The following is a 24,256-nucleotide window of genomic DNA, read 5'->3' as shown; positions in this document are numbered from 1 at the left end:
GTTTATTTTCGTACATAGCCACACATACACACACGCGCACACATACACACACGCGCACACATACACACACACACGATCTATTCAACTGTACTGTGGGTCTGTGGAAGCTTTTCGAGGTAGGTTCGTTGAAGAAACCTGGTGGAATATCCTTCGAACTCACACAAACATATCCTTGCTTGTCCACCCTAGTCGCCGATGTCTTCCAACTGAAAGCCCGGTCCAGGCGGAACAGTTGTCGTGCATGTTAAAACAGGACATTGAATCGAATGAATGTTCGTTTGGCAGCAACAGCAACAGTAGCCAAATTCTCAATGTTTTGGGGTTAGTCCCGAGCTAGAGACATCATCAACGGCGCCAACGGGTATTGGGGTAGAACCAAAGGAAGGAGTGCACGAAACTTTTACTCTTTCTACACAACAGCTGTAGAAATTTGGTTATTCATAAAAGTTTCGTTGTTGTTGCTGCTGCTGTTGCTGATGTTGATCGTGATAGTATTTATGGCTGTGATGTCCGTTTCTTACCCACACACTCAATCTTGCTCCCCATGAGGAATGGACTGCATCAACTGGCATGCACACGATGCATCTATATTCATTTCCCAAGCAGCTCGTCACCACAGTGCATCAAGATGTGCATCAGGAGCATCAACAACATCAGCAGCAACAATGTTGAATGGCATGCTTCGTCTCGCATCGCTTTATTTATTTTTCTATTATCCTTGCATGGCTGAGCAACGCTGAATGTCCTAGACGCACTTCTAGGACGCTTATTTGACACGTTAGTCATCGGTTAGGTAAATTGTTACGCAGCACGGCGCCTTTCAACTTCTTTGCACGACGCAGGGTTCGAGATTGTTATCAGAAGGGGTGGGCGGTTATTTTATTTGCATTTATATATGCTTGTATGAGCGTGTGACACGACTGGCGGAGGCAATTCTTTTTCGCTCTAAAGCATCGTGACCAATGGAAAAGTGTCATCATCGTTACTATCTTTTAATTTCTTGTCACTTGTACCCGTACCCGTCGCCCAGGGCTCGGTCATCATTGCGCTGATAAAGAGCACCATTGGCACAAGACACAGGACCCCATGGCGGTGGTGTGCCATTTGGGAAGCAATTTAGCAACATACCCACACACAGAACCAAACCGAGGAAGGCACTGCGCTACGTCAGCTATCCAACTGTCCCGTAGGAACGAACGTGTCGATGTGGCTCATAAGAGTTTATTTTCTCCCCCGCCTTCAATTCCCAGCTCGACATTCCCATGATCTTGGGCGACGCAACAGAATGGCCCTCCCCGTAAACACACCCACCCGTTCTTGCCCTCCCTTTGGCCCTTGGTACAAGGATGCTTATGAAGCTGCATGCAGCAAAATGGTAGACAGTACCAGTAGAGACTTCTTCACCGATGGGGTTTGTCTTTAAGCTATTGTTCTTTGTCATTTTTAGCTGATCTCCAACACCTTCCCTCCCCGTGAAACCATGGGTATGGCCTCGGATGGCATTTTCACCCCGCTCACCACGCATCCGGCCGGACGGCGTGCGCGGTCCAAGGGGTGCCTTTGCAAAGTTTTCTCGCCCGAATGCTATGGGAGAGCACTTGAAATGTTCCTTGTACGTTCAATTTCTGCTACCACGCCGTCCGCTGTACGGTGCTTCCCTTTGACCGACTGCCCCGTGCGGCAGGCAGGCAGGCAGGCTGGCAAATGGTAGCCCGCCCTGTTCGAAGAAGGATCGCTCGGTACGGTACCGGCACACGCTGGCAAGTCGCTTCCTGCACCGGACAGTGTCCGAGAAAACAACATCAACAACAGCAACAGCATCATCACCCTTGCCGAACGTAAAGGAATAATGTATGGAAATGAAACTCGAAGCCCGAATCTGCATAATTTCGAAGTTTGAATCATCGTCGTAAACAACCCAAGTTGCCCGAGAAGCTCACCCTGTGTGTCGGACGTTGTCTGTGCTTGTGTTTGTGTATATGTGTGGTTGTTATAGTTGTTTTCGTCAGTCCATTTACAAGACAGTAGGTTTGATCGTTGTTTAATTTTTGTAACCATCGATAAGAACAGTTGAGATGAGGTACAGTTGTACGAGGAATAACAAACGACACATGGACGATGAAGGAGGTTTACAAATAAAAGCAAGATTATTATTTAGGTGTTATTTACTGTTTTATTCATATTCATATAAAAAATGATTATTTTGCACCATACAATTGGATTAAACTTTGCTTGGATCTTGTATAAAATCTGTACTGAATATCGTATTGAAAATTGGGACTTAAATGGACACTTTAACCATGGTTAATGGAATGAATGCGATCTAAACTAACTAGTTCAAAGAACAGTTTCTTTACTTGAAACAACAATACATCCTGAAGGTTCCTAATGAATTAAAAAATTCACTGAAGAAATAATGTTACCAATTGCCGATAAGTAATCGAATATTGCTAATAAAATGCTATAATTTGTAAACGCATTAATGATTATTTTAAAAAAATTATTGAATGAATATTTTGTATGTATCACAGCTTTCAAATGTGCTGTTAAATCTTCTTGTACTAACGAACCAATTGGTGTCACAATGTATTTTCTTTTTGTTATTTGGTATTATGTGGGGCATAAACTTGGACTTGCTTGTATTAAAGCATTGCATTGAAAGGTAAAGATGAAATCCCCCACATCAAATGGAATGTTATGCGGTTTTTGTTCAAACAAACGGTTAACATATGCTAATTAGTTTGAGATGAATTTAATCAATATTGTTTTTAAAAAACACATCAATATTATTATTGTAAATCGCCACCGTTATCTGCAACACTTGAAGGCAATCAAGAGTAATAGGAGGTGTATTAAAAGTCTTAAACGAACAGTAGATCACCAAACCGAAGAAGTCAAACCATCTTGCCGAAATCTTTGAGCTACCTCAACTCGTAAAGAGAACAACGGCAGTTGAATGAAATGCTAACCATTGAATCGCTTAGATTCTTATATACACAGCAAAGAGGACGAGGTAACCACCCTCGAAGAGACACGTTCGTTGTGGTGCAAGGGGAACGGACTTATGTACTTTGTTCTTTTCTCCTCTTTTCAATACCCAAGCATGGATTGAAATAGGGGAAGTAAAGTGTCACTGTTAGTTTTTTGCGTTCTATCTTCCACGGACTTCCAGTACGTTTCAAAACGAACACCTAACTTTGGCAGCTAGTCATTCATAGAGGGCACCACTAGCGAAATGAGCTTTTTTGCGGCGAAAGCACAAACGAGTCAATCGGATTTGTTCAGCTTTCGGTACCGGAGAAAACACAGGATGCTGGATGAAGGAATTGAATTTTAAATTAAATGTTGAATTCAGATTGTTGAGCGGTTAATTGTTTGTGTTTTCAATTTGAGAAGTATTATTAAAAATGTATGTTTCATTGTTTAAATGTTTGATTTTATTTTTATTTTCAAATTTCTATATTTTTCTTTATACATTGTGTAGCAAATGCATTTGCACAACTCTTTTTTTATTATTTTCAACGTCGTCGGTACTAATCAAAGCTGTTCAAATCATTGTCAGCCTCACAGTGTAGCGCTGTTTTCCTACGTTTTATGTAAAACGCGCCCCTCGACTAGGCGTGAGATTGTGCGTTTCGTTCGCATCGCAAAACCACTCAACGGTACGGCATAGTTTTTAATCGCGAACCAGTTAAACTAGTTTTTTGATATCAAAACTAGTCCGCGCATCCGCACCCCAAACGCTTTTTCTTGCATTAATTCGCAATCGCAACCTCCTGGTCGAAAAAATGGGCTTGCTTGCATCTGCTTTTTTATACGCATCCGTCGCGTTTGACGCGGCACGTGGTGGACGGAAAAATAGTTTGCATGCGTGTCGTTTTTTGTTTAATCACCTTTTCCGCTACATCCTTTCCCCGCCGTTTCTAAGCAGTCTCGCACGCACTCACCTGCTCGTCACCCCATTTTCCACACGTCACGCTGCAGTTTCTTCATGCTGGTCAATTCCAACCGTACGCGCGCGTGTTTTAAAACATATAGCGGTGGCGATTGTTATTTTTATCTTGAAGTGCATAAATTTATTACCGGCACATCTGGTCCTGGCATTCGGTGCACTCGGCCTGTTGAAGGCTACCTACCTAGGCCACAGGGAGCGGTGTAAACAACAGCAACTGACCAGCAGTACTGTAGGCCTCGGCAGCGCAATAGTTTGCACAAAATTTATTTCCCACATTTTAGTGAGTGATTTCGTGTCGTTTCAATCGAACCAGGGACTCACAGAGCCGCCGTGAGAAGAGAAATTCATTGGCCAGCTGGCGCCCCAAAACGCCTGCCTGCCTCCATGACGAGGAAATGGCGTCCACGGTGGTGTTCGTTGGAATCGGGCCACCACCACCACCAAGCGACCATGATGAAGTGTTCTGAGCACGATGCCACGCAGGCGCTCTTAGTAAGGCCGAGAAAATCGATATGTCCTGTACAGCCGCGTGCCGAGCCAGTGCGTTGCCGGAGAACGTCGTTTACCATCTTGTTCTTTGCCTAGTCCCCTGCAGGGGACACCGTTGGACTGGTCTGTACCACCATCGTTGCCAAAATGGAATCAGCTCCCGCACAGTGAGCAGTGTGCGTAAGCGAGATGGGCATTTCTTTCCAAGAGCCCAACCGGGATGGAAGATATCGCTTTCTTGGTGCGGATTTACCAAACGACTGGCAGGGTTCTCCTTGCACGTAGAGGCTGAGGTGTGCGTACAACAAAGAGCATGAGCGCAGTCTCATAATATTCCGAACAAGGTTTTTTTTTATTTATCTAATTTTAATGTTTAAGCGATAGCGTACAGTGTGTGAGTGTGGGAGCAGATTTTTTTACCTCTCTATAGCACTAACACACTGAAACGAGTTTTGGATTTTCCCTTCTAGTCACTCCGGTCAAACACTTGTCCAGCAAGAGTGCAAGGCAGCAATACGAGGAGTTTGACTGTCGGAGCGTCCGGAAGAGACGAACCCTTGCGCTGTTGTTCTGATTCTGGGAGGAAATACAAACATGTTAAGCCCTCATCCTCCGTCCATTCCTCGTGTGGGGTGATTTTTTTAATCAACTCTCTTGTAAGTTTTTTGTTATACCAGGACAGGGACGATTTTTTTAAACAACTAGCAAACAAATCTATTCACGGATGGTTTGAGACGATAAAGAAAAAAATCAGGGTGGGTTATTTTGTAGCTAGAGATGAGGCACAAAATACATAGTCTCTGGGTACGCATTTTTTGTTGTTGTTGAATATTTTAGCTCAGACAGTAACCAAATAGCATTAGAAATATGCGAGCAAATTTCGTTGATTAGAGCTACTTGTTATGGAATTTTGTTGAAAGGAGATATGATGCTGAATTATTATGTTGGTTGGAAAAGTAAGCTATTTGAATATTGGGTTCATTTAATGTTAAAATCTTATTACAATTTTTAATTAATAAATAAATTTCACATAATGAATTACCTCAGGGTCCTTAAGAATACCATGAAGGGGATGGTTGTAGAAAGTGCCTGTTTAATACACAATTATGCACACATTTTATCTGACATTTCACACATTGCTGCGCTTCTGGATGTGTCCGTCCAGACTCATTATTTCCCCTATTCCGCACTATCATTGTCAAACGACCCTTTCTGTCTTATTTTGGGACCCCTCGTCCATCCCATAGCTGGACGTATTGCAAGATCCACTTCTAAACCATTCTATTTCAGTGACCTCTACGGGTCACAGTCCGTTCACCTGGGTGCTTGAAGTACCCTCTCCCCGGGATGTGTTCACTCTTCGACCGGTCAATCATGTTATCGCCACTGCCCAAAAGTGCTCGAGTATGCTTTCCCAACGCACAGGACACTCAGGAATCAACCGCAGCGACCGGGTGAGGTTATCGGGTTACAAAACCGAGCAGCTTAATTGTGTAATAATGATACGTGTAATAGGGATGATAATGTTAAGCCTATTTGTCGATGTGTTTATTTAATTTGTTTACAGCTTGTTGGAGTGTGTCATAATAGGTTACACTTTGTGTCGAACCAAACCGACCCGCCGCAAATCCAGACCGGTGCCGGTCGGCGGTGGTCGTGGGCGTACGCTGGGCTTTAGCGGTCAACGGACAATACACAATTTGTCACACTGTTTCACAGGTGTCACGGAAGTCATCCTTCTCATCGTAACCGTATGCAACGCCGTATGGGGAAACTGCTGTTCGATGAGATTCGTGACTCGGGGCAACAGGCACGCGTAGAGAAGAGAGTAAATGAACAAAGCGGGGGGGGGAGAGACAGAGCGACTATGTGTGATAGAGAGAGAGAGAGAGAGGAAATGATGGACGAGGACGAGAATTTCACAGAGCCCTGTGGCTGTGGTGATGCTCAATCAATTATTGCTGGTTTCGGAGTGTTTGCTGCTGGATTCGTGACGGCGAATTGATTTCTTCCCTTTGCTGTGTCGATCGTATGTAAATCACTGCATAGAAACGATCTAATTTGGGGGATGGGATGCAATTTGAATGCACTGATATTGGGATACGTCACAGTCAAACCGTTTGTCAACCACTTGTCGAAAATACGCTTACTGAACGGAACGTTATTCAATGATTCAATAATTGGATTGTGTTTCCTTTTGTACTGCATGTTTGTCCCACGGTTGGTGCCTAGTTTTTACACAACAGATGTAAAACAAAGTAGCGCATTTTTACATAAAAATGTGCCAATCTTCAAACCCGATTGGCTCAATCGTGTTCGTTACAAAACAAAAGAAAGGAATACGATAAACTGTAGCACACACAAAGACAATGCACCAAATGTACCATTGCTCCTTTTCTATGCATTTGCAACAGTGACAGCTTTCGGAATAATATGACGCAAGAAGGCGGAATAAAACTGTCAGTGAGAATGATTGACTTAAATTAAAATTAAATAAAACGTATCCCATGGGTGTCCAGGCTTCTAGATTGTGTTTTTTTTGCGTCCAGAGAGCAGACGTGCAGAGCTGTTTTACTGCTCAAGCACACCGAATGCTACAACAATGCGAACGAGTGCTGCGGTGCAAACGAAAAAGCAGAGCAAGCGTCTTTTGCGACCTACTTGCAGTCCGCTGGAAATGCGACCGTCCTACAACCATCAACCGTCGTAGAATTCTCTGAAGAATGCTGTGCGATGATAAATGGAAAGCAACGTGAGGCTGTGCCCGCTGCTGACGGTGACTTATGCGAGATTCGCCTTGTGGCAAGCCTGCCACATCCGAAGGACGACAACTGACGCGCGATGAGGAATGGTCAGTCGGGAAAATATTGCTCTGTGCACTGTGCTTGGCCTTGGTCGGTTGGACTTGCTGGATGATTTTTCTTTCAACATTCCTTTCCTTGTCCAGTGGTCCAACCATCAACGTGCATTCGTGTATGCTTCGAAGCGTACCGAACAAAGACAGCAACCAGAGCACTTCGTAAGGAAGGTACCAACGCCTTCCCTTTCTTCCTTTGTCACGATGGTGGTTATTTTTTTTTTTTTTTAATTTGCATTACACTTCCTCCGCCTGCGAGGGTAAAACATCCATTGTTTATGAGAATTCATTTTGATTTACGAAGACGTACTGTGGCAAACGGGGAAAGTAAAACGCCACGGGATATGGTTGCCGCTGTGTGTGCCGCACTTTCCCATGAAATGTGTCGCAAATGAGTGAACGTGAATGAAGAAAAATTATGACAATGACTGCATTCTCCTGTGATTCTTCTTCGAGGGTGGCAGATTAATCCTGCTCGATGGCCGATGGGATTGGTAAGAGAACGGGTCAGTGTGTGTCGTTTTATGGGAAGTAGTATGCTACTAGTTTCGGTTGCGATACCGCTGTGCAGCTACAATGTAATTATGCGATAACGAAGCTTCTGCGATGATAAAAGCATACAGTAGAGAATAAAAGCATGGAACTGTAACGGGAGGTAGCATAGCTATCACTGACATGTTTTATAATCCCATTAAAATGTCAATCATTTGTCATAAAAAAACTATGCGTACCATACACCAAAATTCCAAGCAAATCTGAGCGAAAAATCAATACGATTCTGTACCAGTTTGAAAATCAATTTGAATTTTCACGAACTCTTACAATTCGTTGAATTTGGAGTATGTAAGTCCAGATCGTTTGTCAAATTTTATGTTAATTTTTGTTTTGCTTTTTTGTTTTTTTTTGTTATAATTTTAACATGTTTTATTCATGTAGAACGACCATTTTGTATGATAGCATATTCTATTATTTAGTGTACAGAAACAGAACAGTTCAATTTCATCCACACACTCATAGTTCATCGTCAATACGAATCAATATGATACCATCAAAAAATCAATACGATTGCAACACAACAAACACTGAAATTTAATTTAAATTATTAAACAAAAATAATTATTTTTAAGTTTAGTGCAAGGCAACGTCCATCTAATTTGTTGTAAATCTATGCTTTTTAAAAAAAAAATATTTAGTATTTCTCATTCATACGAAAAATCATATTGTTTCAAGAACTTGTGCAAATATTCACGATAGACGAATAGATGAAATGCAATATCTTATATTTTTTACGTAAAACATAGTAGCAGCATGTCTTCGAAAGACGATGGAAGTAACCTAAGTTCTAAAAGCAAATATTTATTTTTGAATTAGATATTTGTTACTCGAAAAATGATTCAATAATAAACAGAAATACGTTTCAGTTCTGTGTACAGACTATAATTTATGTTAGAACAAAGAATACAAATTGTTAATATAGGAAGAAAAAATATATACCGCAAAAAACATACACACACATTTTGCAATATGTTCCTAAGGTAATAGAAACTAACTCAATAAAGGTAACTACAAATTTTACAAAACATGTGAAACGTTTATTATATTTTGTAACAAACAGGATGTCCATTAGACATTATCAAAGCATAGCATCCAAGTACAGCTCATCGCTGGTACACCGTAGAAACAATAATTGCCAGCCGAAACGTGATCAAATTCGAGGTAACACTATTGCATGTGTGTGCATGTGTTTGTGTGTGTATTTGTGTGCTTGCCGGACCGGTACCTGCAGTATACACAAAACACCTCTCTTCATCCACGATAGTATCACATTCCGTGCCCGTGGGCTATGACTGAAGCTAAAACTTGTTTTAATTAAAATATTTTAATATTTAGCCATCCAAATGGGTCTGAATGCGGCTTCCGGTGAAAGCATTATCCCATCGCACCGGCCACAACTTTCGTGCCAGCGATGTTACGCGAGTGATAACGGCGGGCGGGCTCGCCATTACCGGCGTCAAGAAGGGCGGGTAAATAGTGCTGTGCACCGCCTCCTCCCCCCCTCCCCCCTCCTCCATATCCGGAGCATCTCTATTCAGCATCAGCTCGAAACTCGCTGCTTGTTGGGAATTAAAAAGTTTAAACTTTGCTGCATCCAAACCAGCCATATGAAAGGATACCGATTGGGCTTTGGGATGGTGTTGTGTGTTTGTGGTTTTCTAAAAAGTTCACCATTAGTGAGCGAGCGCACTCATTCAAACACACACAGGCACATACACTCACACATCCACTTGCGCAGAGGGCGTATCGTACTGGTGCAGAGAAGATGTCGGAAAAACGTAAGGAATGGAGCTTGGTGCGACGAAAATAAAATTAAAACAGCAATGGTGTGTGTTTTTTTATTTATTTTTTTCCTAGAAGCAAACAGACCAAACAAGAATTCCACAGAAGCGGGACTGAACCAAACGATGAGGCAAATGGACATTAAATGTACTGGTGCAGAAGTTGAATTAAAATAATAACCAAAAACTGAATTTTCTGCCAGCCGCTGTTTTCACCGGCACGAAACAACAAAATGAAACTCTGTAACAGCAAAGTTTCTATTCAATTGCAAATTTACTTCCCATACAAGGATGCGCTGGAGCGGGCAAGCTTTCCCGGTTTCGCAATGGCGATGCGCTGTGCGCCTTGGAAGTCATTACGGGGGCAGCGAAGCAGTTCGTTTTTTTGCAATGGTAGTACACAAATTTGGAGCGTACCATACAATGTAATGCACGAACGTAGCATTATAATCGAGTTTGTATTAAATGAGAAGGAAACCGGTAAAAGAAAGCACATCAGCAACGAGGGGGCCTATTGTTATCTGAGCTTCATATGGAAATGAGCTGTAGAATAAATGGAAAGCAAACGTTGATGGAAGGCAGTAAGTGTAAAGATACAATTGCAAACGTACTTTTTTAATTGTTCACTTAACTTTATCGTACGTAAAATTGTAATGTACTTTATAAGGCAGCATCTCGACAACACCGGCCAGCTAACAGAGGCAAGGAAAAGTTTTTCGTAAATGTTAAAAGCAATAAAAACTCGGCACGAATAATATAAACTAAGAAAAAACGAGCCTCATTCCTATGCCCTTTACAAACCTTTCTTACCTCCGCTTCTTGTTCAGATAAACGTGACGGTGTTCCCATGTTTTCGGTAGAGAAAAACGAATCAGTTATGAAGTTAAAATGGGATAACCCGGATTCGACAAAAAACGTACTCTCGACCAAGGACCAAGCCTTGGAATTACCACATTTTAAAAAGTTAGTTTATTTTTGGCATCTCCTGCATGCGGAACGAGTTTTCCCTGCTACTGTCCTGCGCTTTTATGCTTTTTTGTGAGAGTGTGGTTTAAGCACCGACTCCCATTAGAACGTCAGACAAAGATTCAACCAAAAATAATGATACGATGTCAAAATGGGGGCTTCCTTGCCGGAGAGAAACGAAACGTTGCTCGGTCCTTTAGTGGCTGGATTTCGTAAAGTCACGAGATATGAGAAACGATTAGAAAAGATAACAAAGTTAAAAGTTTTATTTAATACCTCTGGTTAGCTTTTAGCACGTCTCTCTTTCCATTGTCCGTATTATTTTTCCGTTGCCTTCTGGTGTTCCGCGGAGTGTTGAACAAAAATACACTAGATAGAAGGCTACGAATCAGGAAGCACTCTTATTTTTTATAATAAAAAGCGACAAAGGTGTCATAGATCACGGGTTTTTGGTAAAAGTTTTATGAAATATCGCTTAACATTACAGTGTGTCTTAAATCTAGCCTTGAGGAGCATATTTATTTGTTAGCTCTGAGTGTCAATTAAATTGAGTGGTTGTTAGTGACTCAATAGAGATATTGAATACAGGGTTTTCAAGGATTATGTAGGAGTAACACGTTCAGCGAGTTGCTCGAATCATCTCATATGTACGCAAACAAATAGTTTTAGGAAAACAAAATGCAGATTTTAACTAATTCATGTATTACAATGTTATACGAAATGGTAATGGTACAAATTTAAGAATGAAAATTTCCACTGTGAAAAAAAAACAAACGATAGATCAAAGGAAACCTTGAACATGTCAACGGCTATTTCCAAACAATTTAATGTCTCACTGAAAGAGTCTGTTATATACACGAACAAACCTCGCTGATCATACAAATATAATCCTCTAAACCTCTGGTACTACCCATCTCGAGAAATATGTTCATCCTAAAATAGATTTAAAAGTTATTCTGAAAGATGGAGACGCATGGTGCCTGGAGAAATTTATTTATCTGCAAGACCTGATAGATACTAAAAATACATTACAGTATTTATTTACGATAAGATTTTTGGACAATTTGATCCATTCAAAAATACTCTTATTCGATAATATTCATATATTTTTACGTATCAAAAAATGTATGTATATTGGCTCACTGAGTTCATGGTACAGATGTATATAATTTGTATATTGACATTATTTTGTTTTTCATTTTCCTTCTTGTAAGAACGGCATACGTTAGACGTATCATTGTTGACATAGCTTGTATTGTTTGTAAAGTTAATTTTTTTCGTCATTTATACTGTCGCTTTTATCATTTGATTCGCTTAATTCACTAAAGGTGTTTAAGCATTTTTAAGCTATTTTCAGCACAAAAAACGCAAAAAATATTATAAAATTAATTTGAATTTCTGTTTATTTTTTTCATTGCATATATAACAAGCTTGCAAAAAAGCTTAAGATTGAGCACAATTTGCTCACACATCATAATTTGGCTAGAGTATACGACTTAGAACGACTACCACTAGTTCCATTGGCTCATATTGTTATGGTTTTTACAGTAGTCTAATTGACCTAAACAGATATTATTGTTTATTTAAATGTAGCTCGCAGGAGGCACATTTGTCCATGTAATTATAGGTGTACCATCAATTATTTGAGTTCAAATGAAGGTGTTTTTTTGTATAAATTGGCTTAAGTATATCACACAATGTATGATAACCTCACAATGTTACAACCATATCGATGCTCAGAACGATTATCGATCTGATGATACCATCATGTTAAGTCTAGCTTAAGTACTGGCAAAGATATTTGCTAAAAACTGAGAAAATTTTGAGCATTGTATTATGTTGGTAAACATATAATGTATATTTGATTTCTTCATTTCCCCTTTTTGTTATTATAAAACTATATTGTGTGTCATTAAAAACAAATCAATAAGTTATTCTCCACAGTTAAGGACTCGTTAGATGAATCACGGAATATCCTTTAAGTGTAGTCGTCTTTCCTTTTTTTTGGCTCAACAACCGTTGTCGGTCAAGGCCTGCATGTACCCCTTGTGGGGTTGGATTTCATTGACTTAAGGATTCCCCCTCCCCCATGTTTTAAAATATGTTATAAATAATAAATAGTCATTTAACCACATGGATCATTAGCAAAGATTCGCTTGAAACTTGTTTAAATCATTAGCTGCTTTACTACACCATATGAGTTTATCAAATGGTTAAACATAGTACATTCTTTTTTACCTGACTTTACCCTGCCTGTATTGTTGTAGTTAGTCATTGAAAATCACACCAATCAATCTCACCTACCATGTTGCTCATTTCAGTCAACTGCAACAAACTCTCTCCTTTCCCGATGCTTGATTAGACGATCCCAACGGATCCAGAAAACTGATACGCTTGACTACCAACTACAAAGTATCGAGAACATCAATATCCCAAGCACCCGAGTGTAGCTCGTTATTGAGTTAACCGGAAGAGATTGGATCAACTTAATTGCACTTACCACCGCGTACGTCTTGTGCTGCGATTTTCCTATCCTATCAGCCCCGGAGACACTCTGGTTTTATGTCCACAGTTTTGATGCTTTGAGATTTTTTCCGTATTCTCCCGCACGATGTATATGAGTGATTGCTTGTACAAATGTATGTGTGTGTATGTAGATGTGTGCATCAGGCGATGCATTTTTTACATCTTTCCAGTGTTTTGTAATTTTCTCGTCATCAGCATCATCATCATCGCAACTACTATCATACAGCTCTTGGATGGATCGATTGTGAGCAGTCTGGTTTATTGGATGCCTCTAGCTAATGTGTGTACACCACGTTTCGAACGGTGTGGGGTGTGGTAGCACGGTTTGGGTCCGGGAAGGAGTGTTCGGCACGAACGTCTCGTTGTCGTCATCCTTGTCAGCTGCAATGCAATTGCAGCATAAAAGATAATGCAATTTAGGCGTACACGTCGGATTACAAATGGAAATTAACTGCATCCAATGGTTCGCCATCCGTCAGGGAGGAAGCGTCACCGAATGGTATGCTCCAAATGCGGCTACAACAAAGCAAAAAGAACAAAGTACTAAGACAGCAAGCCGTCCGAGCTTTGGGACGAACATCGCGTTTCGGCACGGATTGTACATCCTCGCCGCGTTCGCACCGAATGCACCGAACACAAGTGAAGCAGCAACGATCATATCGCTAAACTGTCCATTCAGCAAATAGTCAAAAACTCTTTCCTGTCACGCTTCGAATGATGACGGTGTTGGCTCGTTGCGCTATCCAATCCACGAGCCGTGTTCCCCTGACCGAAACACTGTAGACCGTTTTCTTTTTTTTGCTCACCTTTCCCTTCCGGGCAAATCTGTTTTTCCCTTTCCGCCTTTGTTGCACTTTAATGGTGCAGTCCGGTTCCGTTTCCGTGCTGCAGTTCGCGCGGCCCATGGAACGATGGGCAGCACGAAGTTTGGTGACGAATTACGCGTCGTCAGATGAATGCACTCTGCCTGTCTGGAGTGTGCATGGATGAATGTTTTGGATATGGGGCTCATTTTTCACCATTTTTATTGGTTCTTACTGACAAGCTTGTGACAGGAATGTTGGAGTGAAATAAGATTCTTCCCGCAGGTCTTGCAAGTAGAAAAAGGGAACAATCGAAAGTATATAAGCAATAGTTTTAAGTTGAATTCTCAAATTTTCACACAATTTACAACGAAATTTTACTCTTATTTCCACTATATCAATCAAGAGTCTTGTATTCTATTCAATGCTTTAAAATATTCTTCCATTACTCATGGTGAATCTTTATTTTCATCGCTAGGAAGTTCGCCTGCAAGAACAATGCCTCCAGGTGCAGGTGCATCGAACTTGAACAAAGCATGCAGCGTTCTTTTATTACATTTATGCTTAATTTCTCGTCAAAAAAAATAGGAAAAAAGCCAAATCTGTCGATAGTCCTGGACTGGTGTTCCCGATGCGTTTCGCAGCGAATGCGCCTCGAAGCCTTTCCGGCCGAAACGATGGCGAAGGACCGTAAGAATACTCAATTGTATCCAATTCAAGTACCCCCGAAGTGTACATCGAAATGAACTTGCGCTACGTACGGGAACGCACTACACTCCCCTCTTTATGTATGCGTGTGTGTTCCACTAACGCGCGACGTTAGACATTTTCCACCCACGGATGCGTTTTGGCCCGGAGGCCCTGGTTGGTGTCCCAAGAACGGTGGGATGATTTCCGAATGGTTGCATTCCTTACGTCTGCTGGCCGGGACGGTTGCAGCATGGCAGGATTGAATGCACAAAGTGCACAGTGCACCAGTACGACGACCACTTGACAAACTCGCGCAACGACACCAGCGTACGGCAACGTGGGCCCTCGCGGGCGCGCGGTGTGTTTGCTTCGACTCTTGTATTTGCCTTGTGGCAGACCGAACATTCAGATTGCTTGGGGTCTGCCGCAAACGGAACCGCTCCGGGTGCATCCAGTGTGCATTTGGACATCTATTCCGTACTGGCCGCCTCTCGCCCCGCTTCCTTACCAGTCCTCGTGCACTTGAACAATAGCCTGCTGGGAGTGGGTGACGAATTGATCATCGAATCTTTGCCCGACGCAGCCTGAGCGCTGCCGGTTCGTGTTGGAGGATTTTGGTGGTACGTTGTTGTTTTTTTTTCACTTTTATTGTTATCAAGTCTAGTTTATATCAGTCGAAAATTGGAAACGGACTTTTTTAGTCTTCGCTTTTTAAAAGTCTGTTTTTATTTTATTTAGTTATTTCGTAACGCACATAGCGAGCAGAGCGGTGTGGGTAGGCTGGTACCATGGTCCGTCTCGCTCCATTTGTTCAAGTGTCTAGCTGTATTGCATAAACACACATACACACACATACATACACATACATATAACAAAACACATACACGGTACCGAGGTTCCGATTGGAAATTGCGCGCTTTCACCGAAAAATCTATTTCTAGATTGATAAAAAAAAACGAGTCCCGATCGCACCCATTATCCCAAGGGCTTTAATATGTTTTTGATGATGAACACTGCGATAGTGCGCCATTCTGCATACGGTGCGTTGTGGTGCATCAATGTGCGAATAAATGCACTGAGCGCTGTTGTATCACCAGGGAGGGAAAGGAAAGCGTGAGGAAAATTGATGGATAGTTGACAAAAAGTTGAACAAAAAAAAGGAAGCGAGAAAAATAGCAACAAGAACCAAGGCATTGTACGCGGATAATAGACCGCTACTGCGAAACCAGAAGAGAGTAGGATACGCGAGGAGTGGTGGAAGGAAGAGGGTAGAAGAGGGCTCCGGTTCCTCAATTGCAGTCTAGCGCTAAACACTGGGCACAATGATGTTTTTCAGGTTTACACACAGTTCGCGCTCGGCGTGTTGCGGATGCGGAAAAAGTGGTGCAGCCTGGTGAGTCTGTGTGGTGTCTTCTGAAGTGCACGGCACAAGTTGTCGGACCTGTGTTTTACGATTTTTGCACGTAATAGGTAACGCTGCATTATACTGTGCCGTTCACGTTACTGTATAGCTGGGGTAGGAATGCAGTTGAAAAAATATAAAACAAAGAGCTAAGGGTTACATTAATGCTTACATTTTTATTCAAATTAAAACTAGTTCAAAAAATAAAGTTATACAAATAATTTACGGCATAATGGTGAAATGCTGATGAATGCATGCGGTGGTCCAATTTAATCAGGCTTTTTGATCGGGCAATCAGGTTCGTTGTGACGCTTTCATAGGGCTATGATTTATCCTTTTGTGAGTGTAAATAGGGCTAGTAAATTAACTTATTAGAAAATTAGTACGAAAATTCAGAAATTCTTACATGTAATTAATGTTTTACATTTGTTAGTCAAAAAAATTACCGCTCTATGTACTCTCTTATAACGCTGCAACAGGTAATGTTTCGTATTCTAGTTAATTTCGTAAATCTAAATATTTAAACATCTTTTTAATATTTTAAATCTTGTCATGCATTTTTTGTATTCTTGTAAATTAAGTTAATAGCAACGATTTTCTTGCCAATAAATTTATCGATACAATTAAAACGTTGAAAAATTTTATGAACATATAAGAAAAAAAAACTTAATACGTATTTTGAAATGAAAAAAATATTGAAAATGATATAATGAAACCAAATATAAATGTTTTTAAGCCAATAACAAAGTTATGTTAAGCTAAGCCAATCCATTTATCAAGTAATTAAAATATTGATCATAATATTAAAGTAAATTCAATCAAAAGTAATTCTGGGACAAGAATTTAGTTAACACGAAAATTTTAAAAAAGTAATGAGAAATTTTGGCAACATGAAATTCTTTAATGCTTCTTAGATTAGGTTGACCTCTTTCTTTAAAAATGTGAGAAATAATTTATTATAATGCTTGATCTCCTGTTAAATTGAAAATAAGTAATAAGGCTGAATTTATGATGCTTTAATCTAATGAAAAATTGTTCAAAAGCCTAACGAGAAAAATATGAAACTTCAAGAAAAACGAAAGGAAAAATAAGATTTGAGAAACAAAGAAACAAAACAAAGAATAAAAAAATTAAGAAAAGTGCCCAGACTTTTAAAATACTAAAGACGCTTATGACTATATCGGCCAGACATCCTCCTTAATTTTGAAATTAATCATCAATGTTGTCCATCGCTGCAATGAAGGCGTTTAGGTGGAAATAATGAGGTCGAAACAACCAGGGTCAATGTATTCTGCTGGCCAACCATAGAGGTCCAGGGTCGGGAAGGTGCAGTAAAGCAGAATAAAATTTCGCATTGTTTTCATCACGCGCCAAACCGTCACTTATTCATGATGCTCAGCGCCTGCAAGTAAAATGAACAAATTTGATAAAATATTCGATTCTGCAGAGAGCCAGCGGTCAGCAAAGGCCCCTAGTCCAGCATGCCGTTTCCTTTCATTGTTGGAAAAAGGGTGAGCAGAAGCATCCTAGCATCATTCCGATTACCAAAGGGATTTGAGACATGGCCATGGCGCACCCTAGCCATTACGTAGGTGAATGCAAACTCGTCGTCCTACGTTCCTTGTACGCAACACTATACCTCTGCACGGAAAGGGGTGGGCGCATGATGGTTGGCAAAAGGGAAAATCAGCATGCAAAGGATGTGAAGTTGAGAAATTACACCGAGGGTTAAAAGATGGCCGATCTATGCGCCAATGGTCGCGGAACTGTAGGGGTGTTACTGGGGAGAGGTAGGTGTGCGATAGAAAATGGAGAAACGGTACGCTAGAGCCGCTTGAACAACGGGAACGTGGGATGCAGGTAGCAGAGACGGAGCGATTAAAAAAGATAGCAAAGCGAGGGAAGCGAGATAGACGGAAGGATAATCATCCCTTACGCGTGGGTGACCGAGTGGGTGGAGACGTCCGGCACAACTGGCGTTTGGGAGAAAGTTTTTTAAAAAAGGGGGAAGACTTTTTGGTCCCTTTTTCTTTTGCCGTGCAGTGCCGTTGTGGCATTCCGTTGACTTCGAGTTTCGTTTTGTGCGCACAGTGAAGGTAAAAAGCGGGGGAGCATATTTTTCTCCTCGGCTCTGTTTCCATGCCACGCCACACCACTCCATTCCTTCCCATGCGCTGGGTTATGTAAAAGCGAGATTTTATATCGCAATGGCCTAAGGCCTCGCGCAGATCGTTCTCAGTCAGTGCTGTTTTCTTGTTTTTATTTTCTGTTTGATAAATAGGAGAATAAGGTGTATTAGCGTTGTGTTATCTGCTCCCGGACACGATGCGACTCGTAATTTATTTCAGCATTTAATACTATATCAAAGGAAAATATTGTTACCCGAGGCTATAAAATCGTACGCACACAGGACAATACGAATAAGAGGCTGAAAAGTCGTAGTAAACGAGTTGTATTTAAATAATCGCTGAGAAGATGGGTAATAATCGCTCAATAGGCTAACAGAAGTAATTTACAGCGAAGTAATTCTAAACATGATTTAGAAACTAAATGAAACTTCCATATCTGAAATGGATTGCGATATGCAATTAGAAAACTATTTACTTTACAACGTTACAACTCAACGCTTCACAATCACGCTAAATCTTAAATTATCATGAGAAAGAATCACATGTTGAATAAGAGTTTGAACGAAAATATCAGAAACAATTTCATAATATTAAACCTTTTGCACTATTTGTTTCCGTACATTTCGGGCTCATATTCTAGAAAATGGTCTATTTTCTATTTGTTCTTCTTGGTGTTACGACCTATGTAGCTATGACGTTCTTTAAATGCCTTATATATCAAGAAACCAAATAGTCTGACCTTGTACCATTTACTTTAATCAAGAATCTAGCTTACATATTCAATATTTAATAATATTTCACGCATGTAGGTATTTGGATCATTAAATTATTTCAATTAGACGACACAATTGAACTGCATTCAAAATACTATTTAAACAGTTGTTATGTTGGAAATTCGATTAAAGGTAAGTGATTACCACAATGAAAATAGCATAAACAATTTAGAGGATAGCATATTTAAGAGTTTTTCACGATCACGAGTTTATTAACTCTTCAATTAAAATACAACATTATAAACAATATTAAGGAAGTTTTTTAAGCTGTTTGTTTTCATTCTCAGTCTGCCACTGCATCGTTCAGTGCGAGATTTCCATAGCATTCTCTGTGACTTATTCCATCGCTATAACTCCGTACAGAAGAAACAGAAAATAACTGAAGCGTAAGATGGAAGAAATAATTAAACATGGCGTCTGTTTTCGTTTCAAACCCGGCCTTTGTTTTACTTCTCGCAGCAGCAACCCACTACCACGATACCCAAGCATCCACCCTAGGCTGCTGCCGTTTCGTCGGACAATGAATAGAGTCTTGGTTTGGACGTTAACTAGCTTTAGTTAGACTATCACTTTTTGCACCTTCTTTTGTTACCTCGGTACAGCGCCCCTTGTGCCCTTAGTGTACTCGATGGCTGCTGGCAGAGGGATGGTAAACAGTCCAGCTCATGCATAAAACATGCTAGATATAATCCCCGACACTTTTCTCCACCGCTTACCGTACTCTGCACAGTGTCCGTGCGTTTAGCTCACTCCCCAAAGTAGAAAACATATCTGGCTGACTCGTGTCCTGCAGCCCCCAGTACTGCTGGGGAACACAATTGAAGTCTTTAGTCTAACAAAAATGGGAAACCAATTTCCGTTCATGTAAAAGCGTCCTGATCCGTGAGCGTTCCTTAAGGCATAGCGAAAGAATATGGAAATCATAAAAGAAAGAACTTTTTCGATGCAAAAGTAGAGCAATAGTGAAATGAAATAACGATCAAACGTTTATTTTACTCGGACAAGAACGCTCAAACATATTCGACTACAGATCCCATTGAATGCTTTTAAACAAACATTTATTGATTAGAGTTTGCGGATTTAATATGACCGGCAGTTTACACACATTTCGACCATCTAGCAGACCGGAATGGCAGACCGTTCCGAGTCCCATCCACGATACCGATTGCTCTGAATTCATAATCAAGCGCAGCCGGTTTTTGTCCCTAAAGAGCTCTATTATATTTAGGTCCTGGCCGTGTTACAAGCGCACCAGGCGTAGGCGTCAAGCATTCGTATCCATTCGCCCTGCCGGTACGGCCAAGTTCCGGTTCATCCAACGGGCAAACATTAAACCAACCCTGGCGTCTTCCACCTGACGTTTTGTCGGACCGGAGGGCTTCTTTCCCTATCCGACCCAAAAGGGCAGCACACAGTGTGCCTGCCTAGACATAGAGCACAATCTTACGCACACTACCATATATTACTCTAGAATTTCATCTTTGTGTCCACCCTCACTCCTTTCCCTCCCCATGTGCAGCTCCCTTTAGAGGAGATGGTTAGAGGATATGGGTGGGAGAAAACGTATTAAGTCACACTGTCGCAGTAAACTGCGTCGTCACCAGCTCGTCCACGTAGTCGTTTCAGGATCGGACGAAATCGTGCACCATCTTTATTTCACCCCTTTTACTGTCCGGTTCCCGTTGCAGCCATGTTGAAATTAACATGCCCACACAGACGCACAGACGCACTCACACTCACATGGTCACCTCCTCCCACTCTACATGAAAACAGGAACGTGTTTCCATTCGCTCCTCATCCCACAAGCACCCTCGCCACCTTCCTTTGGTACGGAAAACAAATTCCAAGCAGGCGGACCGAACTGACCAACGGCTGGAGCACACACGAGGTAGATGCCAGATAAGGGATCTTTCGTCCGAAATAATGTGCTGCAATTAAATGGAATGAGCTTTGGAACATCCGCCCTTTTTCCAGTGGGTTGAGTTTTGCAAACGGGTGTTTGTGCAAGAAAGAGCGAGAAAGAGAGTAAGAGCATCTGAGAGAGGCACAGGGGGAGCACAGGGGAAAAAGAAAAGAAAAACGAAGTGAGCTGGAAAGCGGGGAAACGATGAAGGTGGTCGGTGAAATGCTTGAGGCTAAGCCATACCGCCAGTGCTGCTCCCTTTTCGTCCGGTCGTTGCCTGGCAGCCAGCACATTTCCCCCGGACCACCAGCTAGCATGAAGAGGGTTGGGAAGAACGGAAAGCCGAAAATTTATATTCTAGAAATGTTTTTATTCCTTTTTCTTTTTCCCTCCCACTCCTCGCTCACGGACCCAAAACCTTCCGCTTCACTACTTTCCCCCCTTGTGCGTCCGGCGTTTTGTGCCGGGATTGGAAAGCTAGATTCGCCTTCGTTCTAGCTCAGATTTTATCCTCCCTTCCTAGGAGCGTCTGGTGGTATGACAGCGAGGTCGGCTGGTGGGTTCGAGATGAAAAACGCATGGACGGCATGGGCAAAGGCGGAAGGGCGGTTTTGGGTTTTATTTTTCCTATCTTTTTAGCCAGGCGCTGCATATTTTAGAAGCAGATAAGCGTACCGGTCACACAGAGGAAACACCTTATCCGTTTGCAAAAGGGGTTGAAATGGAAGTCGACACGGGGGTGTGGGTGGCGGAAGAAGGATACCATGCTGGGGGGAAGGAGAGGGGATGGATAAAAGTAAAGGGATATATCTTCCATCCGATGGTCAGCAAACTCGATCTAACCAGCGCCCGCACCCTAGCCGACCCGCCACATTCCAAACTCCACAACGTTGGATAAATGCTTCGTTCTGGTTGCCTTCGTTGTGTTGTCATTGCACGTCTCTGGCGTTGGAGGGAGACCCCAACGTCCCTGCATCCTTTCCATGTGATGGTCTTTGCACGCAAGCACGAGAGCATTGCGTTCGAGAAGCAAAGACATGAATGGCATTTGGAGAGGCTGAGAGATGAGGAAAATGAAACGAAAGAATTCTTGAAGCTTTGCAGTACTGTTAAAGGGGATTAATGGAAGTACGCTTGTCAGTTACGGTGCCTCTCATTTCGGCCGAGCTACGTGGGTGAGCAGAATGGCGTTGTTTTCTTTTGCAGATGCTGTGAGAAATATATGTTTTTTTTTTTAAATGACTCTGAAGAAAAAACTTGGCAACTTATACCAGTTGGCTTTGTGTCCATAGCTCCTAGCTAAATAAATGAAAATACAGTTTTACCAGAAATCAGGTTAGTGCTGTATTTTAAAATTAATTAATTCTCCATTCATTCTACACGATAAACAACGAAAAGAACTCATCGTTCGGCCATTTTTCAAAACAAACGCTTCTTTAAACACGGAACACCCAAAAACCTCCGCATCCATCTATCATCGGTGTCAGTGTGTGCCGATCCTTCATTCGCCTTCAAAACGAGCCCGGCCCCAAACATCTACAATGCATTAGATATGAGCATAATTACCCTTCTATAAATATAAAATCGGACCCACTCGGCCGTTTGCCTGTGAACGCGCGACCCTTTGCCACTCGCATCGGGCTGGGCAGGGGTTTTGATGTCAGGGCAACCCACAGCTTTTCATCAACCCATCGAGCGCACAGCGGATTCTTTCATTCAAATTAGAAAAGGGTTAGAGTGCTCTCTCTCGTTTGAAGTGTGTGTGTGAAGGGCGCTTCTTTTCCGTGCATTCAAATGCCGACCCGGGCGAGCGGGCAAATTGTGCCAGAAGCGTGGACGGCCAGCCGTGCGGGGGGGGGGGGGGGGGTTCCGTTGCTCGGGAAAAGGTGTATCGGGAACGGTGGTCGTACTTTGGGAAAATGAGTTTTCAAAAACAGGCCACAGTAGACACCCGCCATCTTGTTTGCCTTGCTCTGCTTACGCCCAAGACGCACACGGTTTGTGGAGCGAAGCGTTGTGAAATAATATTTAAATATTCATCCTTCGCTTGAGCTGAATTCGACAGCCGGGTTTGAGTGGGCAATCGCTATCAAGTCGGAATTGTACGAAGCGTTTCTATGGAGAAAGTGCACGAAGGGCGTGGAGGATGTTTGGTACGCAAATAAGTTGGGCAATTTTTTTATTTGCGCAACATGCAACAGAAATGTTTTCAAATCTTTGCCAAGGGTACCACAGCCTGAAAGATGAACTAAGCAGCGGAATGCTGTTCAGAATGGCTTTCTTTCTATATGTTGTTATACTGCAAATATGAAGCAAATTATTGTTTGAAAGGTAAATTAAACACATTTTTAGTAAAGTCAACAAGATAACCAAACCTTAAATTTCCACCTCCAAGCTTGAAAAACTCAAACTCCTTTTAGAGCGAACCGAACGACGACCCACTCCTGTTCCTGTTCTCCATTGCTGTCATTCCCAAACAGAAACCATTCCTTTCGCTAGCGTAACTTATTTAATTCGAAAGTTGAACGAAGCAGTTACATAAAATATAATGAAAAATTAAAATGCTTACTTTGCTCCATAAATAAAACAGCACTTTGCTGCTTGCGGTCCTTTTCTGGGCAGACAGCAGCAGATCGCTTCAGACCCCCGGGGGGAAATCAGTCTCTCCGTTTGCATACCGAGGACTCGGTACCATCTTTGGTACCAATGTGCGCACATTGCCGAGTCCACTTGAACGAAAGTGACCATCGAAACGAGAGAAAATGCAGAAGATGGTGGAAAAAACTAAGATAAATGGTTTCGTTTGTGTCGGGTAGTTTTTTTCCCCGCTTCATTTCGTCTCCTCCTCCTTCTCATACGATCTCTCAGGGGTCCCTGGTACACGATGGTACAAAATTGTGCGGGGATGCTATCAGTTTCTGGAGAAGTTTCGCATCCTCTTACCACACCATAAAATGGGGAATAGTGTGTTGCGTTTCGTTCTATCTCGAGAATCTCGGTGGCGCACTGTTCCATTTTATGTACTAGAAACCCTATGCAAAAACCCCTCATTTCCTTTAGGAAGAAGCGGCCCCACCTTCAGACTGTCCGCTTGAACTCGGCTACTGTGAAAGTTTAAATTATAAAAGTGCCGTTTCCTTCCTGTAGTGCCGTTGAGAATAACGTCGCAACCGTTTTCTTTCCCACCACAGGACCCTCGGTGCGCTTCGACCACATGTCACGTCAGCTTGGTACGTGAAACTTTATCCAGTTTTTTTTGCACTCATGCTCTGTCTCCTGCTCTCGCTTTTCTGTTCATTAGAATTTTAAACATAATTTATTTTCAACATCGAGCCACCGGGTACCTTCATTAGACATTCTAGACAAGCATCGTCTAGAAGCGATGGAGTACTTTTCTCCGAGCTCCGTGCCCGAGTTCACCGTTGCT

At 41.9% G+C, this 24,256-nt stretch overlaps 1 long non-coding RNA gene across 1 annotated transcript in view; it reads right to left on the bottom strand.

Annotated features, from left to right (window-relative positions):
* Positions 1-16,174: 16,174 nt before the first annotated feature.
* LOC120952645 (uncharacterized) overlaps positions 16,175-24,256 on the bottom strand; it is a 44,202-nt gene continuing 36,120 nt past the window's right edge. Inside the window, exon 3 of the long non-coding RNA XR_005751308.2 lies at positions 16,175-17,426. This is a non-coding gene — a long non-coding RNA (uncharacterized LOC120952645). The remainder of the gene's footprint in view (positions 17,427-24,256) is intronic.

The sequence above is a fragment of the Anopheles coluzzii genome, chromosome 2, assembly GCF_943734685.1.
Source record: "Anopheles coluzzii chromosome 2, AcolN3, whole genome shotgun sequence".
Taxonomy (NCBI): Eukaryota; Metazoa; Arthropoda; class Insecta; order Diptera; family Culicidae; genus Anopheles; species Anopheles coluzzii.
Note: the sequence above shows the minus strand (reverse complement) of the source record. Positions and strands in the feature narration are given on the sequence as shown.